The 20,296-nt window shown below is 38.0% G+C and overlaps 1 protein-coding gene and 1 pseudogene across 9 annotated transcripts in view; one reads left to right on the forward strand and one right to left on the reverse strand.

The window, feature by feature from the left end:
* The window catches only part of WDPCP (WD repeat containing planar cell polarity effector), a 720,444-nt gene that overhangs the window by 142,259 nt on the left and 557,889 nt on the right, over positions 1–20,296 (forward strand). The window lies entirely within an intron of this gene.
* On the reverse strand, positions 11,928–12,338 carry LOC100453401 (large ribosomal subunit protein eL27-like; annotated as a pseudogene).

Raw genomic sequence — 20,296 nt, forward strand, 5'->3', positions numbered from 1 at the left:
AGCCATGTGGGCTCTGCTCCAAGGAAGCATTGGTGGGTACTCAGTGAACTGTAGTGGGTCCCTGGAGCCTCCTTTTCCAGGCTGGTGGAGATGAAGGTCCTGCTCTGCCTTCTCTTGGAGCTCTATTCCTGTGGCCCTCCCCCTCAATACTACTGGAGAGAAGGGGAAGGGACCCCTTCTGGTTTCTAGACCCCTTCTGGTTTCTGTCCTTAGTTATAGTAATGGTTATGATGCATTCTTGTAGAATGGGCGCAGTTATCTGTCTACAAACTGAGGGAATGATAGAAAAATTTCATGGCTTCATGGAACAACTTTATACGACAAAGCTGTGCCATTGCAGACAAACACTGCCAAGAAGAAACCTTGCTGGGGGATTAGCAACTGATCAGATCACTTCCATGAAGATGTGCATGCGGGAGTGTGTCAAATGCCTAGTTCTTACAGTCTCTCAGGTGTCATCAACCAAACCACCTGCTTGGTTCTCAGCCCCTCCTAGCCGAAATTCATAACCTGACCACATTCTGGAAGACCCACAACTTCTAGATTTCTGCCTTTATTATCTCTTAGGTCCACTGGAAGGTTCTACCCACCTGCTATCCACTGTGGGGTTCTAGATAAATACCACTCCCTAGAGAATTCTCTTAATACATGGAGATGGGAGAGCTGTCCGCCAACCTCAACCATCTCCAAATCAAATGGTCATTTAACCTGGTGCCAGGGGGTCTTTGTTTCTACCAAGTGAGTGGATATTCTTTTAGAATACAAGGATGAAGCCACTGACACTAGATAAAAATAGTTGTGAAATAAGCAAAACTAGTCTATATTTTTAGAAGTCAGAATAATGATTACCCTTAGTGGAAAGGTCAAGCTCTGGGAAACCATGTTGCTGGAAGACGGTACAAGGGAGGCTTCTAGGGGGTGGATAACATTTTGGGTTTTGACCTGGGTGCTGGTTACATGGGTGTGTTCAATTTGTGAAAGTTCAATGAACTATACACTCATGATAAGTATACTTTTTTCAATTAAAAAAATTTAAGTAGGAGATATTGATAAACCAGAGTAAATGCATTAAAATAAAGAGCCCAAGGAGATCCACCTCTCTTAAGACTAGTGGTTCTTTCCTAGTAGGGCTACCAGATTTAGCAAATAAAAATACAAGACAGACAGTTAAATTTGAATTTCAGGTAAACAATGAATAATTTTTAGTTTAACTATGTCCCATGCAATATATGGGACATATTTATGCTAAAAAAAAGTATTCATTGCTTATCTGAAATTCAAATTTAACTAGTTGTCCTGCATGGCAGGATTTTATTAGCAACTCTAATCTTAAATCTTCTAAGTAAGTCTCTTCATCAATATAACAAAGTAAAAAAAGGTTATCTATTGAATTATATATATGAAGGATATATAGTCTTGGAAGGGAATACTAAAATCTGTAAATAAAGCATAGGAGACAAAGAAATGAGAAAATAAATGTTTTAATTTTTTGTTTTATCCATTCCTCATTCATTTCATATTTCTCTTCTGTTGTTCCTTGGTTTCTCATTCCCACATTCATATCAATGAAAATAAGGGAAATAAGATAAGTAAGAGAAATAAGATAATGCCAAATACTTCACACTTTCATTTAGTAAGTTTGAATTCACAACTCTGTTGGTCAATGTTTCTGAAAATATTGTTCCTGTATTTGTCTGTGTTTTTGTTTCTTATTTTTGACTGAACTATTTCCTCCCTATTTCACTGTTTCAGAACTTGGCCTGCAACCTTTGACCAGACAGAAGTTGAACCCTTCTCAGTCTAATCAGTGTTTTTCCTGCCTTTTCTTATCTTTAGGTTTCATAGGCTAAATGTGAAAAATCTATTTGTTGTTGATCTCAAAAAGGCCACGTTTTCCTCTCCAACAATGTTAACTTATACATACCTGCTACATTTCAATTGTTTCTTAAACAAATATGAACCAAAGTCAGAATTCCATTTCATTTCCTTTTTTATGCTTCCTACTCTTAAAGATGAAGAAATTCTGGTACAAATTAGTTGGTACAACTAGGCTCTATCAGTACATGGAATTGAGTTCCCAAGATTTTGTGCTTTGATACATTTTCAGTATATATTGATGGTAATAAAATTATTTCCTGCTTGAAAAGGCTCCTAAATTGTGACTTTGTCACCAAGAGTGTCATCCACTTTATTCAGAGTAAAATACTCAATAATTATTTTTATTTTTTTTTCATTTAAACAATAAATACATGTCCTACAATACTTGAAGAGAGAAAGAAGGGGAAAAGAGGGAAGTTGCATCAACATCAAAGAAAGATTATAAAGTGCCTCTCAACAACCCATCTTTGAAATCCTAACCATCTAAAGGCTAACCATCCTAGTCTTTTCAAGTTAGTGGTTTCCTGCAATATTTTCAACTAAAAAGTATATTTTTGATTGAATCACTTCACCAATCATTGATCTACTCTAAATGACTTCAGACAATATTTTTCCTTTATTATCTTAGACACAACTGATTAAATCTACTGATTATCCTGTCATGGAGACAACTCTTTTTCTATACCATAAAATAGACATATTTAACCTCAAACCCTCTGTTCATAAGTTTTGCTGTGAAAATACAGTAGAGAAGAGGAGGGAAGAATGATAAAGATTTAATATGTGCAGAGAAGAATTTAAAAATATGCAAAGACAAATTAGTATGAAAGCATAAATAAGGTAGAAAAACAACACTAATTTTCATGAAATAGTATTAGCAGAAATACATAAATCAAGTAGCTCTGGATTTTTCAGAACACTCCATAAGCATTAGTGAATGGTCCATTAATCAATAAATGATGTATACAATTGCAGAATCCTTAACAACTCTAATAGTATTTTCAACTCTAATATTCTACAGCAAATGCAATAATGAATTTAGCAGCTAAATGAACTCCCAGGAATGTGCTGGGTGGTTAGCAACAACTTATCAATTACTTGCCCTTGTAGTCTCTAGCATTCCTAACATTCAAAGGTCTCCAAAATCTGCTCCCTCCTACTTGTCCAACCTTATTTTCCACAACCCGCCTTGGGGGTCTGTTCTGATCAGGTCTTATTGGTTTCTAATCTCTGTACTCCTGGGGCTGTCAGAATAGTACCTTTCCTACTTCCTCCCTGTTCCCTCAAATCCTCCCCACTGTTCAGGCCTAGCTCCATTCAACTCCCACCACCTCCATTAAATTCTATCTATCTATCTATCTATCTATCTATCTATCTAATATCTATATCTACTCTAGTCTATAGCCATCTTTTCTTTTGCTTGGTTATATTATTAAATTACTATCTGTACCACTAATATGGTATTTTATTATACATACCAGCTTATACCATCTTCTGCACTGTTTTCTTGAAGAGTTACTTAATATTCATGGGTATACGAACATACTTTTGTAAACTATAAAACATCCTACCAATGTAAAGTTTATTCCCTAGTTTATAGTCCCCTTGTGCATATATTTTTGTATGACATCTAGGAGAGCATTGTATTCTCCAATTAATATTTTCTGATGAGTGAATGCATGGAAGACCACTGGAATTGGAGCTAAACCACCAGAGTTTACATTTGCCACTTGTCACCTCTCTGACTTTGAACTAGTTATTTAATCTCCGTGCCTCAGTTTTTTATCTGTAGAATGGGGATAATAATGGTATCTACCTAATAAAGTTGAGAATTAAATGAATTTATACATTTTAAGTGCCTAAAACAGCTCGCTTAGCACATAGCCAGTGCTCAATAAATGTTAGTTGAATGAATGAATGAGACAGAATGCATTTCAATTAAAATCTAGAAACAACAATGTTATATTTTATTATCCCTGGAACTGTGATTATAAAATAACACATAAGAATGTCAAGGGAAATGAGTATATCTGTTTGAGATATAAGCCATTATGTATATATTTATTCCTAGATATATTTTTCAGAATGAAGCTTATATTCTATATTACTTAATTTGTACTTCTTAAATTTCAAAAATCATTTAGGGTCTATCTGAAAGAGATTTTAGTACAGTCACTTTTCTAAACATCTCATTACTTTTAGATCTGAATAAATAATGATTGCTGAATATTCTTGACCTTGGTTTATACTGTTTAGAAGATGACACTTAGAAACAGCAATTAATTCCAGACAATTTGCTCTTGATATCTGTGTTGAACTACTTTTGCATATATTATGGGTAAATTTTGATGTAGAAGTTGACAGTAGTAACTTCATGATGAACTTCTTGAAAACTATTTTCTTCTAAAATTTTACCAAAACATTTAGCTTGCCTAAGTTAATTTAACAAGTTAAATGTTTTCATTTTTACCATTCCAGTTTCTCTCATACACACACATACACACACAGAGAGAATGTAAAAAAGATTTCCTGTAATAATGATTTACACATACATCAGTTTTAAATTATGTCGTGATTTTTTTTGTTCTTGCTCTGTAGAGCCATCTGCTGGTCAATGATGTGTTTTATATACTTATATTAAAGTTTTTCTCTGTGTAATGTAAGGCTCTAACAAAATCAGGCACTCCCAGTAGAGTAGAGCTAGAAATCTGTGGCTCAAACAAAACTTGAAGAAAATGTCCTTCCAGGAATAACTATTGAGAGTAACTTGTAATAGTATAATGGAGAAAATAATCATTTATAGACAATGAGTAGGTCCTATATTTTGGATAATTATTTCATTCATTCAGTAAATATTTGTAAACTTCTTCCTGCTAATAGAATAGAAAAATACACACACACACACTTTGTAGTATATAATTTTTTTAAATCTTGTATAGATCATACCTTTCTACTTATTAAAGTTAATAAAGTAAACCAAAACTTTTTTATTCTCCTTTTGTATGGCAATTACATTTTTATCACTTATAATTAGCATTCCTCCTTCAGCATCAGTATGAACTCACAGCCTTTTACAGTCTCAGCTGGTTTCAGTAACCCGTTATTATGGATATTACTACTTCTTTTTTTGAGATGGAGTTTCCCTCTTGTTGCCCAGGCTGGAATGCAGTGGCGCAATCTTGGCTCACTGCAACCACCGCCCCCCAGGTTCAAGCGATTCTTTCACCTCAGTCTCCCGAGTAGCTAGGATTACAGGTGCCAGCCACCACGCCCCGCTAATTTTTGTGTTTTTAGTGGAAGTGGGGTTTCAACATGTTGGCCAGGCTGGTCTCCAACTCCTGACCTCAAGTGATCTGCCCGCCTCAGCCTCCCAAAATGTTGGGATTATAGGCATGAGCCACTGCGCCCAGCCTACTACTTCTTTTCTGATACACAAATGTTCATAACCTGTTCAGGGGAGGCCCCCTTATATAGTGCCTTCTGTCCTCTAAGCACTTCTATCCTTGTATCCTTTCCAAACATCCTGATGTTTCAGATCCAACATAATTTTTTCCTGCCCTCAAACTATGGAGTCAACCATCCCCCAAATTTCCTGGTTCATATTAATGGATAGTAGTATTAGAGACTAAAAGCTGGATGCTAAGGGTGCCCACGTGAGATTTAGTTGAGAGCAAAAATGCTATCATTGATGTTATTGTTGCTTATAACAGACCTAGATAAATATATGTTTTAAGGTTATGCATGTACATTCATTTCTCCCCACTGATATACATTTGTATTACATTACCCTACCCAACTTTTCTTGAATTATGTGGTTTTTTTCCTATTACCATGGCATTCCCCTATGTAATTTAGTGTGCCACCTTTGGTAGATATTTATATTAATTCCAATCTTTTGCTTTTAACAACTACGCAATGAAATCATTACAGGTAAACTTTACACATATTCATAATTATTACCTCGGAGCAATCTGCTTGAAGTTTTTTGTGGGTTTTTGTTTGTTTGTTTTGTTTTGTTTTCTTGAGACAGGGTCTCACTCTGTCACCCAGGCTGGAGTGAAGTGGCACGATCATAGTTCACTGCAGGCTCTGCCTCCTGGGCTCAAATGATCCTCCCACCTCAGCCTCCTATAAGCATGCCCCCACCACACCTGCCTAGTTTTTGTATTTTTTGTAGAGAGTAGATCTTGCCATGTTGCCCAAGCTGGTCTCAAACTCCTGGGCTCAAGCAATCTGCCCATTTCAGCCTCCCAAAGTGCTGGGATTACAGGCATGGGTCACGGCTCCTGGCCTGCTTGAAGTTTTTGATGTTACTGCTGAACTACAGAAGGCCAGGATGTTCCTAAGTGGGACTTACTGGGATGGTGTGAAAAAAGCGCAGAATCAGGAATTAAATAGGGATTGAATATCTAGCTTTACATAAATCACTTCACTTCATTGTGTCTCAGTTTCCTCATTTATAAAAGTATGATAATGATAATTAGCCTTTCCAGCTGAATTTAACAGTTTTAAATAAGGTTTTACAATAATTTCTCTCCAATCTACTTCACGGGAAATTGTTTTACAGGTTAATTTAAAATAAACTATTAGAAGTGCTTTGAACAGGGTAGAACAGACTGGAAGAGACAGATGATTCACCTCATGACTGTCCTTTGTGCATGGGTCCACTTAACTGGAGCTGTCTGGTTTCTCCTCATGCCCTCATTCTTGACATCTTTAAACACTCATTCAGGGGTATCCACCACCATCTGAATGCAAAGGTAAGTACATACATTATAGGATATTGCTCACATCTGTCTTAGCTCCTCTTTGAAGTCTGTGCTAGTCACTTTGCAATGATGTTTTATGGCTTTTATTATTGCTTCTGTGCAGTACACTGTGCTAATAACGTCAAGTTGACCCCTTGGCAAGGAAGATTGAATAGCCCCTGGAAGTTTCTGGAGGTCTTTATTTCATATGATACTGAGCAGCTGAATTATTCACTGTGTATAAATAAGAATAAAATTTATTTCTATTTCAGAAATCTTATATCTGAAGAAATAAGAGAGGATGATGAGAAAATGTTGGATCAGGCCTACTTTAAAAGTAAGAAACTAGGCATCAGAATCAATGATGCTGTTTTCTCCACTGAATAAGGTTAACCCCCAACAGGCATTTTTCCCCTCAACCCCTTAGAAGTATCCTTCCTGAATACATCTGTATTAGTTGCATCAGGAGTTTCAGTTACTTGGGTTCACCACAGCCTGATAGAAGATAGTCAAAAGCAGATAATTCAAGAACTATCCATCACAATTACCTTAGGTATTTACTTCACCCTCCTACAAATCTCAGAATATTTTGAGGCCCCCTTTACTCCACTGAAAAGCTTTTCAGTGGAGAAAACAGCATCAAAGATTCTGATGCCTAGTTTCTTTTCTGAAGTTAGAGGGTTTGACCAGATTATCTAAATTTGTGAATTCTTCTGCTCTTTGAAGAAAAATTTACAGAGAAGAATAAACTAGTTGCTGACAATACCCTGGATCATTTTTTTAAAACACAAATTGATCCATTAAAATTATATTCCCCCTCCCCATCCCAACACAGACCCTAGTAATAATGCTTTGCCACTTTCCACAAAGTCCTGCAAGAGGGATGTCTTAGCACATTTTCTGTTGTTAAAACAGAATACCACACACTGGATAATTTATAAAGAACAGAAGTGTATTTGGCTTACAGTTCTGGAGGCTGGGAAGTTCAAGAACATGGCCTTCATCCCATGGCAGAAGGCATCATATAGTCAAAGAGGGCAAGAGAGAGAGGGTAAGAGCTCATGAGACAGAAAAAGGAGGGCCCAACTCCTGAGATAGCTAATCCACTCCCACAATAATGGCATTAATCCATTCATGAGGACAGAACCCTCATGACCTAATCACCTTTTAAACGCCCCACCTCCAACATCATTATATTGGCAATCGAATTTCAACATGAATTTTTTTTTTAATTTTTAATCTTTGTGAGTACATAGTAGGTATATATATTTATGGGGTATGTGAGATATTTTGATACAGGCATGCAATGCATAATAATCCTATCAGGGTAATGGGGGTATCCATCACCTCAAGCATTTATCCTTTGTGTTACAAAACAATCCAATTACACTCTTTTAGTTATTTTTAAATGTACAATTAAATTGATTTCTTTACTATAGTCACCCTGTAGTGCTAGCAAATACTAGTTCTTATTCATTCTTTCTAACTATTTTTTGCACCCATTAATCATCCCCACTCTCCCCAACCCCGCAATAACCCTTCCCAGCCTCTGGTAACTGTCCTTCTACTCTCTATCTCCATGAGTTCAATCGTTTTAACTTTTTTTTTTTTTAAGATGGAGTCTCGCTCTGTTGCTCAGGCTGGACTGCAGTGGAGCAATCTCGGCTCACTGCGAGCTCCGCCTCCCGGGGTCACACCATTCTCCTGCCTCAGCCTCCTGAGTAGCTGGGACTACAGGCGCCCGCCATCACACCCGGCTAATTTTTTTGTATTTTTAGTAGAGACGGGGTTTCACCGTGTTAGCCAGGCTGGTCTCGATCTCCTGACCTCGTGATCTGCCCGCCTCGAACTCTCAAAGTGCTGGAATTACAGGCTTGAGCCACCGCACCAGGCCAATTGTTTTAACTTTTAGCTCCCACAAATAAATAAGAACATGTGACGTTTGTGTTTCTTTGCCTGGCTTATTTCTCTTAGCTATAATGACCTCCAGTTCCATCCATGTTGTTGCAAATGACAGGATCTCATCCTTTTTATAGCTGAATAGTACTCCACTATATGTAAGTACCACATTTTCTTTATCCATTCATCCGTTGATGGACACTTGGGATGCTTCCAAAATCTCGGCTACTGTGAGCAGTGCTGCAATAAACATGGGAGTGCAGATACATCTTCAATATCATGATTTCCTTTCATTTAGGTATATACCGAGTAGTGGGATTGCTGGATCATAGAGTAGCTTTATTTTTTGTTTTTTTGAGGAACCTCCAAACTGTTCTCCATAATGATTGTACTAATTTACATTCTCACCAACAATGCACGGGGGTTCTTTTTTCTCCACATTCTCATCAGCATTTCTTATTGCCTGTCTTTTGGATATAAACCATTTTAACTGGGGTGAGATGATATCTCACTGTAGTTTTGATTTGCATTTTGCTGATGATGAACGATATTGAGCACCTTTTCATATACCTGTTTGTTGTTTGTTTGTATGTCTTCTTTTGAGAAATGTCTATGCACATCTTTTGCCCATTTTCTTTGATGGGATTATTAGATTTTTTCCTATTGAGTTGTTTGAACTCCTTACATATTCTGGTTATTAATCCCTTGTCAGATGGGCAGCTTGCAAATATTTTCTCCCGTTCTGCTAGTTGTCTCTTCATTTTGTTGATTGTTTCCATTGCTGGGCAGAAAGCTTTTTAACTTGATGTGATCCCATTTGTCCATTTTTGCTGTGGTTGCCTGTGCTTGTGGGATATTATTCAAGAAATCTTTGCCCACTCCAATGTCTTGAAGAGTTTCCTCAATGTTTTCTTTTAGTAGTTATGTAATTTGAGGTCTTATATTTAAGTCAAGCTTGTCCAACCCATGGCCCTTGGGTTGCATGCAGCCCAAGATGGCTTTCAATGTGGCCCAACAGAAATTTGTAAACTTTGTTTAAAAATTATGAGTATTTGTGCGATTTTTTTTTAGCTCATCAGCTATCATTAGTGTTAGTGTATTTTATGTGTGGTCCAAGACAATTCTTCTTCTGATGTGGCCCAGGAAAGCCAAAAGATTGGACACTCCTGATTTAAGTCTTTAATCCATTTTGATTTGGATTTTGTATATAGCAAGAGATAGGGGTCTAGTTTCATTCTTCTGAATATGGATATACAGTTTTTTCAGCACTATTCATTGAAAAGACTGTCCCTTCCTCAAGAGACTGTATGTTCTTGGCAACTTTGTCAAAAATGAGTTTACTGAAGATGTATGAATTTATTTCTGGGTTCTGTATGCTGTGCCTTTAGTCTGTGTGTTTGTTTTTATGCCAGTACCATTCTGTTTTGGTTACTATAGTACTGTAGTATAATGTAATTCCTTCAGTTTTCTTCTTTTTGCTCAGGATAGATTTGGCTATTCTGGGTCTTTTGTGGTTCCACTTAATTTTAGGATTTTTTTTCTATTTCTCTGAAGGACGTCATTGGTATTTTGATGGATTGCATTGAATCTGCAGATTGCTTTGGGTAGTAGGACATTTTAACAATACTGATTCTTGCAACCCATGAACATGAGATATCTTTCCATTTTTTAATGTTCTCTTCAATATCTAGAATCAGTGTTTTATAGTGTTTATTGCAGAGATCTTTCCCTTTGTTGGTTAAGCAAATTTGTATGTATTTTATTTGCAGCTATTATAAATAGGATTACTCTCTTGATTTCTTTTTCAGATTATTTGCTATTGACATATTGAAATGCCACTGATTTTGTGTATTGATTTTGTATGCAACTTTACTGAATTCGTTTATCAGTTCTAATAGTTTTCTGGTGGGGTTTTTAAGTTTTTCCAAATATAAGATCATATCTGCAAACAAGGATAACTCGACTTCTTCCTTTCCATGTTGGATGCCCTTTCTTTCTCTTGTCTGATTGCTCTAGTGAGGACTTCCAGCAATATGTTCAATAACAGTGATGAAAGTGGGCATTTTTGTACTGTTCCAGATCTTAGAGAAAAGATTTTCAGTTTTACCCCATTCAGTATGTTACTAGCTATGGTTCTGTCACATATGGCTTTTATTGTGTTGACATATGTTTCTTCTGTACCCAGTTTTTTGAGGGTTTTTATCATGAAGTTATGTTGAATTGTATCAAATGCTTTTTCAGCATCAATTTAAATGATCATATGTTTTTTGTCCTTCATTCTCTTGATGTAATATGTATCACATTTATTTATTTGCACAAATCGAACCATTCTTGTATCCCTGGGATAAATCTCACTTGGTCATGATGAATGATCTTTTTAATGTGTTGTTGAATTTGGCTTGCTAGTATTTTCTTGAGGATTTTTGCATCAATAGTCATCAGAGATATTGGCCTGTAGTTTTCTTTTTCTGTTGTGTCTTTTCTGGTTTTGGTATCGAGATTATACTGGCCTCATAGAATGCATTTGGAAGTATTCCCTCCACCTCTATTTTATGGAACAGTTTGAACAGGATTGGTATTAGTTCTTCTTTAAATGTTTCGTAGAATTCAGCCGTGAAGCCATTGGGTCCTGGGCTTTTCTTTGCTGGGAGACTTTTTTACTACAGCTTCAATCTTGTTACTTGTTATTGGTCTGTTCAGGTTTGGATTTCTTCATGGTTCAATCTTGGTAGGTTGTACATGTCTAGGAATTTGTCCCTTTCTCTTATATTTCCTAATCTATTGACAAAAGTTGCTCATAGTAGCCACTAATAATCCTTTGAATTTCTGCTCTATCAGTTCTAATGTCTCCTTTTTCATCTCTGTATTTATTTATTTTGGTCTTCTCTCTTTTTTTCTTAGTCCGCCTAAGGGTTTGTCAATTTTGTTTATGTTTTGTAAAAAACAGCTTTTCCTTCCATTAATCATTTGTATTGTTTTGTTCATTTCATTTATTTCTATGGCCTTGATCTGTATTATTTCTTCTACAATTTTGAGTTCGGTTTGCTCTTTCTTTTCTAGTTCTTTATGATGCATCGTTATTTGAAGTTTTTCTTTGTTTTTGGTGTAATCACTTATAGCTATAAACTTCCCTCCTAGTACTGCTTTTGTTGTACCCCATTTGTTTTGGTATTTTGCATTTCCATTTTCACTTGTTTTAAGACACTTTTAAAATTTCCTTCTTAATTTTTTCATTGACTCACTGTTTATTCAGGAGCACATTGTTTAATTTCCATGTGATTGTGTAGTTTCCAAAATTCCTATTATTATTGAATTTTAGTTTTATTCCATTGTGATCAGAGAAAATGCTTGTTACTATTTCTTTTTCTTTTTTAAAAAATTTTAATGACCAAAACAAAGCATCTAAAACCACAGCTTCTGGAAGAACCACTTGTTCTTGCCTGTCTTGTATTTCTCTTCAAACTTGACCTTGGCCTCTTGTCGGGCCTTGCGTTTAAGAGCAGGATCTCTGAAGACATCCTTACTGATGACAGTTTTGTTCAAGGGGATATCCACAGAGTACCTTGTGGGCATTAGGTGATTGTGTTATAAACTTTCACAAAAGACTTGATCTTTGACCTCTTGGTGATCTTCTTCTTGCCCATGGCAGCTATCACTTTGCAGGGGTAGCAGTCAATTCCAGCCACCAGAGAATGGCTGTAGGGGCGATCTGAGGTGCCATCATCAATGTTCTTCATGATGCATCCAGAGTAGCGTCCAGCCAGGACAACTACCACCTTCCCAGGTTTCATGAACTTGCCCATTTCAGCAGCAACCACTTGGTCCTACAGCAAAAAGGGCGCTTGTTACTATTTCAATTTTTTGAATATTTTAAGACTTGTTTTGTGACCTAACATATGGCCTATCCTTGAAAATGGTCCACGTGCTGGGGAGAAGAATACATACTCTGCAGCTGTTGGATGAAATGTTCTGTAAGTATCTACTAGGTTTATTTGGTCTATAGTGTAGATTAAATTCAATATTTCTTTGTTAATTTTCTGTCTGGAAGATCTGTCCAATGCTGAAAGTGGTGTGTTGAAGTCTCCAGCTATCATTGTATTAGGGTTAATCTCTCTCTTTAACTCTAGTAATGTTTGCTTTAACTAGTAACTCTAGTAACTCTAGTAATCTCTCTCTTTAACTCTAGTAATGTTTGCTTTATATATCTGGATGCTGCAGTGTTGGGTGCATATATATTTACAATTGTTGTATCCTCTTGCTGAGTTAACCCCTTTATCATTATATAATGACCTTCTTTGCCTGTTCTTTTTTTTTTTTTTTTTGAGATGGAGTCTCACTCTGTTGCCCAGGCTGGAGTGCAGTGGCACAATCTTGGCTCACTGCAACCTCCACCTCCCGGGTTCAAGCTATTTTCCTGCCTTAGCATCCTGAGTAGCTGGGACTACAGGTGCATGCCACCATGCCCAGCTAATTTTTGTATTTTTAGTAGAGACAGGTTTTCACCATATTGGCCAGGCTGATCTCCGACTCTTGACCTCGTGATCCACCCGCCTTGGCCTCCCAAAGTGCTGGGATTACAGGTGTGAGCCACTGCGCCTAGCTCTTTGTCTCTTTTTATAGCTTTTGTCTTGAAATCTATTTTGTCTGATATAAATATGATATTATGATAAATATGATAAATATCATAATATGATATTTTAAATATGACATTTTGTCTGATATAGCTCTTCCTGCTCTCTTTTGGTTTCCATTGGCATGAAATATCTTTTTTTATCCCTTTATTTTCAGTCTATGTGCATCTTTATAGATGAAATGTGTTTCTTGTAGGTAATAGATTAGTGGGTTTTGCTTTTTTTATCCATTCAGCCACCCTATGTCTTTTTATTGAAGAGTATAGTCCATTTACATTCAATGTTACTACTGATAAGTAAGGACTTGCTTCTGACATTTTGTTATTTGTTTTCTGGTTGTTTTGTGGTCTTCTCATCGTTTTTTCCCTCCTTCCGGTCTTCCTTTTAGTGAAGGTGATTTTCTGTGGTGGTATTATTTACTATCTTGCTTTTTATTTCTTGAGTATCAGTTGTATTTTTTTTGAGGTTACCATGAGGCTTGCAAATACTATCTTATAACACATTATTTTAAACTGATGACAATTTAACACTGATTGCATTAAAAAAACAAGCAAAGAGAAAACTAATAAAAACTATAACTTAATTTCTCTGCTTTTTAACTTTTGTTGTTTCTATTTATATCTTAGTGCAGCATCTATGTCTTAAAAAGTTGTTATAGTTATTGTTTTTGATTGGTTCATCTTTTAGTCTTTCTACTCATAATATGAATAATTTACCCAACACAATTACAGTGTTGTAATATTCTGTATGTTTTTTGTTTCTTTTCTCTTGCTGCTTTTGGGATCCCTTCTTTATCTTTGATCTTTGGGTGCCTTGAGGTTCTTAAATCTGCTTGGTGTTCTATAAGCTTCTTGTACTTGGATATTTATATCTTTCTCTAGGTTTAGAAAGTTCTCTGTTATTATCCCTTTGAATAAACTTTCTACCCGTATCTCTTTCTCTGCCTCCTCTTTAAGGCCAATAACTCTTAGATTTTCCCTTTTGAGACTATTTACTAGATCCTGTAGGCATGCTTCATAGTTTTTTATTCTTTTTTCTTTTGTCTTCTCTGATTGTGTGTTTTCAAATAACCCATCTTCAAGCTCACTAATTCTTTCTTCTTCCTCAACAATTCTGCTATTAAAAGATTCTGATGCATTCTTCAGTGTGCCTATTGCATTTTTTAGCTCCAAATTTTGTTTGATTCTTTTTAATTATTTCAATCTCTTTGTGAAATTTACCTGATAGAATTCTGAATTCCTTCTCTATGTTATCTTGAATTTCTTTGAGTTTCCCCAAAATAGCTATTTTGAATTCTCTGTCTGAAAAGTCACATATCCCTGTTTCTCCATGATTGGTCCCTGGTACCTTATTTAGTTCATTTGGTGAGGTCATGTTTTCCTGGATGATCTTGATGCTTGTGGTTGTCTGTCAGTGTATGTTTGATGAGTTAGGTATTTGTTTTTGTCTTCGCAGTCTGGGCTTGTTTGTACCTGTCCTTCTTGGGAAGGCTTTCCATGTATTCAAAAGGACTTGAATGTTGTGATCTATGTTGTATCTGCATTGGGGGCACCCCAAACCCAGTAACACTGTGGTTCATGCAGACTTGTGGAAATATCAGCTTTGTGGTCTTGGGTAAGATCTGGAAGAATTCTCTGGATAACCAGGCAGCGACTCTTGTTCTCTTCCCTTACTTTCTCTCAAACAAAGGGAGGGTCTCTCTCTGTGGTAAGCCACCTGGAGCTGATGGTGCAGTGATACAAGCACCACTGTGGCCACCACTGCTGAGACTGTGCTTGGTCAGACTAGAAGCCAGCACAGTATTTAATCTTGTCCAAGGCCCTCTGTAGCCTCACTACAGCCTATATTCACTCAAGGCCTTGGGGCTCTACAATCAGCAGATGACAAAACCAGCCAGGCCTGTGTCCTCCCCTTCAAGGTGGTGAGTTGCCCCAGGGAAATCCATAGGTACCATAGAGGTGTCAGGGACTAGAGACAAAAACCTTAGAAGTCTGTCAGTGTTCCATTGTTTGCAGCTGAGCTGGTACTCAAACCACAAGATGCAGTCCTTCCCACTCTTCCTACCTCTTTCCAAAGGAAGAGGAGCCCCACTCAATGACCACCACCACCATAGGCCCATGGGGAGTACTACCAGACTACCACCAGTATTTCCTTAAGGCTCAAGGACTCTTCAGTCAGCTTGTGGTGAATGCTGCCAGGCCTGTGACTCACCCTTTGGAGCAGTGGGCTCCTCTCTGCTCCACAGCAGATTCAGAAATGCCATCCAAGAGACAAGTCCTGGAACTGGGAACTCTAAGAGCCCTGTTGGTGCTGTACGTCCCTGTGGCTGAGCTGGTAGCTAAAGTGCAAGACAAAGTTCTCCTCAGTTTTCCTTCTGCTTTTCTCAAGCAGAAGGAGTCTCTCACCATAGCTAATGCAGCTGGGAATGTGCTGGGTCTCACCTGAAGCCGGCATATCTCAGTCTCACCCAACGCCCGTGCTGTACTACCAGGGTATCATTGCTGGTTTCAGGGCCCAAGGTTTCTTTGGTCAGCAGGTGATGAATCCTTCCAGGACTGGGTCCTTCCTTTCAAGGCAGCAGGTTCCCTTCTGGCCCAGTGTGTGTCTAGATATGTTGTCCAGGAGCTAGGGCCTGGAATGGGTGCCTCACAACTCTGCCCAGTGTGCTATACTGTGGCTGAGCTGATATCCAAGATTCAAGACAAAGTCCTCTTTACTGTTCCATCTCCTCTTCTCAAGTAGAAGGAAGAAGGAGTTGCTTTTGTTGCTGTGAGCTTTGCTGCCTGGGTTTGGGGAGAGGTGGTGCAAGCACTTTTTTAGCCACCCCAGCTGGTGTCTCACTGGGTCACATGTCCCCCAAGTCCCACTGGCTCCAAGCCCAGAACAGCACTAGGAATTGCAGTCCTTGTGGCCTAGATAGCCTTTCATGTTTATTTAGGACCCCAGAGACTTCATTCAGCCTGGAGTGACAAGGCTTGTGGAAACTCAAATTCTGACCACTGGGATGGGTGATTCCCTTCCGGCAAGGGCTGGTCCAAATGCTCCCTCTGTGGATGAGTGTTGGCTGACCTCAGCCTGGTTTTGCTTTCCACTGTGACAGGGCAGCACTGAGTTCAATGCAGGGTCTCACAATTGCTGTGCTGTCTCTCCTCTAAGCACACAGATTCTCCATGCTGTGCAGCTGCTGCTGAATGGGGGAGGGGGTGGCATCAGCTATTCAAGACTATCTTTCCTACCCTCTTCAGTGCCTCTTTCAGCTATGTAAAGTTAACTTTCAGCTATTTAGAATTAAAACCAGGTACTGTGATTGCTCACCTGATTTTTGGTTCTTACGAAGATCCTTTTTTGTATAGGTAGTTGTTCAGTTTGGTGTTCCTCTGGGGGAGATGATCAGTGAAGGCTTCTATTTGACCGTCTTTCTGCACCCTCTCTCACTATGAGTTTTGATGGGGATATTCAGACCCTAGCAAGGGATGAACTTGGCCTAGAAGTAGCCAGTGTAGAAAAGATGAATGAAAACATAGTTTTGCTGAGAGAAGTGGTCTCTGCCTGCTGCCTACACTCTAAATAGCCTGCAAATGTTACAGTTTAGAACCTTGTAGTGGGGGCTTTAGGCCTTTCTCAAGCATTTTCCCTTAAAAGCTCTCTATCAGTGAGAAGAAAGAGAGGCCAGTCCCTAGGGAAAAAATTGATTAAAGGTGATATCTTTCCATAGAGGGCTATTGATTCAAAGTGCTCCATGCAGTGGCCATGAAGCCACTTAGGGACAGAGACTATGTCCCTAAGCTGTGAGTAACTATGGTTACTCATATCTGGGATCGACAAGAATCCGACTAACTAGAAACCTACTAAAGAGATCGTGGAAGCTGCAAAGAAATGCTGGCCTAGCTTGCTGTCAGCCAGTGACTAACTGCTCAGCCCTCAGGCTCCTAAATCCACCTCAAAAGGAGATGGTTTATAAAATCTGTATAGGAATGGAATGCTCTCCACTGACCAAATATTAATAAGATGTGGCTATGGGGGATAGTGAGAAGATTCTCCCATAGGGTAGAACCAGGACCGACAGACAGATGGCTCAACCAAGGAAGTGACTCCACTGTCAGCATAGAGTACTCACCACTCCTGCCCAACAGGATTCTGCATGTGCCATGACCACTGACAGCTCCATGTGTCATGTTCATAGTGTAGTCATTCTACTTCTCCACACACTGTACACTGAGAATGTAGAAGGCAGATTAATCCCATGACTCCATGGGGAGCCCATATAGGAACTTGACCGGAATAAAAATCACTCAAGCTGATTGCAAGAACTGAGTTTAACCTGAGAGAAGGAATGACTCCCTCTAAACCAAGTATATGTTTGATTAAAAGATTGAGTAGGGGTATTGGGAACCTAAAGAGATGAATTGAGGGAGATTATATAGGCCAGAGTCAACTGCAGAAACATAAACTAGCTATTTTAAGCAAAGGTATTTAATGCATGGGATTAGAAATTTACATTTTAGGTGGGGGCAAGCTCCAGGCTAGGTCTTCAAAAATAACTCCCAGAATGACCCTGCAGAAATAGTCACCAGAGATGTCATTTCTGCCACCATCATTGGAACTGTTGGCTTCAGAAGCATGTACCAGGGATCAGGTAGCTCCTGTCACCACCGCCACTACTGCTAGCTCTAGAACTATGCTGACTCTCTTAGATGTGCATGCTCTACATCAGGCACATCCCTACCCATGAAGCTAGCGACTTGCCACTGAAATGCTGGCACAGAAAAAGCCAGTGCTTCTTTGCCTGACTGTGCCTGCCAGAAGAAAGAATCAAAAGAAATAGCAGAATCGCTTTCATCTTATCACTTCCAGGTCCCAACTCTTGCACAAGTGCATCTGATTAGCAAAAGCTAAATCACACAGGAACCTAGTTGGGAAAAGTAATTTTTAGCTCCCTAGACTCTGCAGTACAAAAAGGTGCACTAAAAGGAGGGTAGAGTCAATGTTTAGTGAGCTAGTTGACCTTATCCCCCCTGCAGGTACTGTAGGCTGGCTTACTTCAAATTAATTCCCTGCCCCATTCCCTTTTGCCTTCCTGTACATTAGAGGCTGGAAAGATAAATCAATCAATTCTTAATCAATTCTCCAACCTCTTTTGCAACTGGAGGTGCCCTGTGAAACAGTCTGACCAAGAGGATGTGAGCAGCAGTTTGATACGTGGTTTTTGGGAAAGTATTGTTTCCCCCCTAAATGGAGAACAAATTAGCTGATGCAGCCTTTTGCTCTTCCCTTTTCTTCCTGCCTAGGATGAGACTGTGATGCCTGGATGTATAGCCATCTGTTGACCATAATACTGAAAGCCAACAAACTAAGAACAGTGGAGCAGAAAGAAAAAGGCTGAGTCCTTGATTACATTCAGCAACTGCAAATACCATAGATTTGGCATTTGCATTAATTTCTTGTTATATTGGAAAAATGAACCCCTATTTTCAAGCTTTATTTAGTTTTCAAATACTTGCAACCCACATTCCTAAATGATACACAGACTTTCCTGTCATAGAAAGATTATGAAGATGATATATCTTATATAAGAATACTTTTTTGAAGTGTTGTTACATAAACAAATATTTTGAAGCATCTACCAAAATATATTTAATAAAATATATACAGGAAATATTCATGTAGATTTACGCACGTATTTACCCTATCCATTGCTTTTCCCAAGTTTCATCTGGGATTGTTTTTCTTCTGCTAGAGAACACTCTTTCATATTTCCTTTAGTGACAAATTCTGTCAATTTATAGTAGTCTGAAAATGCTCTTATTTTACTTCATTTTTGAGGGATATCTTCATTAGGCATAGAATTCTAGGTCGGTAGTAATTTTCTTTTAGCATTTTGAAGATATCACTGCATTTATTCTGACTTTCCTATTTCTGTTAGGAATTCAGCTATAAGTTTAATCTTATGGCTGTTCCTTCATAGTTTTTATTCTGTGGCTGCTTTTAAGACTTTTTTGTCTTTGATTTTTAGTACTTTTATCGTCACGTGCATAGGCATGGTTTTCTTTGTACTTTTTTCTGCTTTGAATTTTTTTCTTTGTGGCTTTTCTGTTTGTATAGCTATTTTAACTATGGTTATTTTTAAATCTTTGGCTGATAACTTCAATATCTGGATCTTCTGTGGATCTGTCTCTATTATCTGTTTTTATTCTTAGTTTTGGATGAAGTCTTGTCTTGATGTATACTGAGTATGAAAAACCATAGAGATAATTTGTGATCCTGAATGATGTTATCTTCTTTCATAGAGGATTTACTTTTGCTCTGGAGGGAATGGGCCTAGTGATAACCTTAATCTATCCAAGTATTGAAATTATTAAAAGTGGCTTCATTCCCTGTAAGTCAGTGATTCTCAATACTGGATGCACATTAGACCTACACAGGAAGTTTCAAAAATATGCATGTGCCTGGACTCTACTTCAGAGATCTGAATCAACTGATCTGGAGTGAGGCATTGATTTTTTGCAGGGGAGTAGTTTTTAAAAACATTTTTTTGAAATAATTGTGGATTCACAGGAGATTGCAAAAAATGCACTGAAAAGCTCACATAGCCCTTCCCTAAAGCTTACCCCACTGAATGCAAACATTTCACACAACTATAGTACAATGTCAAAACCAAAAAACTAACATTGGCACAATCCATAGAGCCTATTCAGATTTTACCAGTTATACATAGACTTGTGTACATATGTGTGTGTGTGTGTATGTGTAGTTCTATGCAATTTTTTCACATCTGTAGCCTCCCTAAAAACCACCACAAATGAGATACTCAACTATACCACTACTCCCTGTGTTATTCCTTTATAGCCATACCCAACCTCTCTCTTTCTTTTCTAACCCCAGCAACCACCGATCTGTTCTCCATTCCTGTAATTGTTCCATGATTGTTAGACAAAAGGAGTCTGTAATATGTATCCTTTTTTTTGTTTTTGGTTCTTTTCACTCAGCATAATTTTGTAGAGATTTTTTGAACTATGGGGCATTGATAAATTTTTTAATCTTTGTAGGTAATTCTCATGTTTATCCATGATTGAGAACCACTGCTATAAGGGCTGGTCTGTTTCTGGTTCATTGTTACTCTTAGAGCATAGCCTTTAAAAG

This window comes from Pongo abelii, chromosome 12 (assembly GCF_028885655.2).
Source record: "Pongo abelii isolate AG06213 chromosome 12, NHGRI_mPonAbe1-v2.0_pri, whole genome shotgun sequence".
In the NCBI taxonomy this organism is placed as follows: Eukaryota; Metazoa; Chordata; class Mammalia; order Primates; family Hominidae; genus Pongo; species Pongo abelii.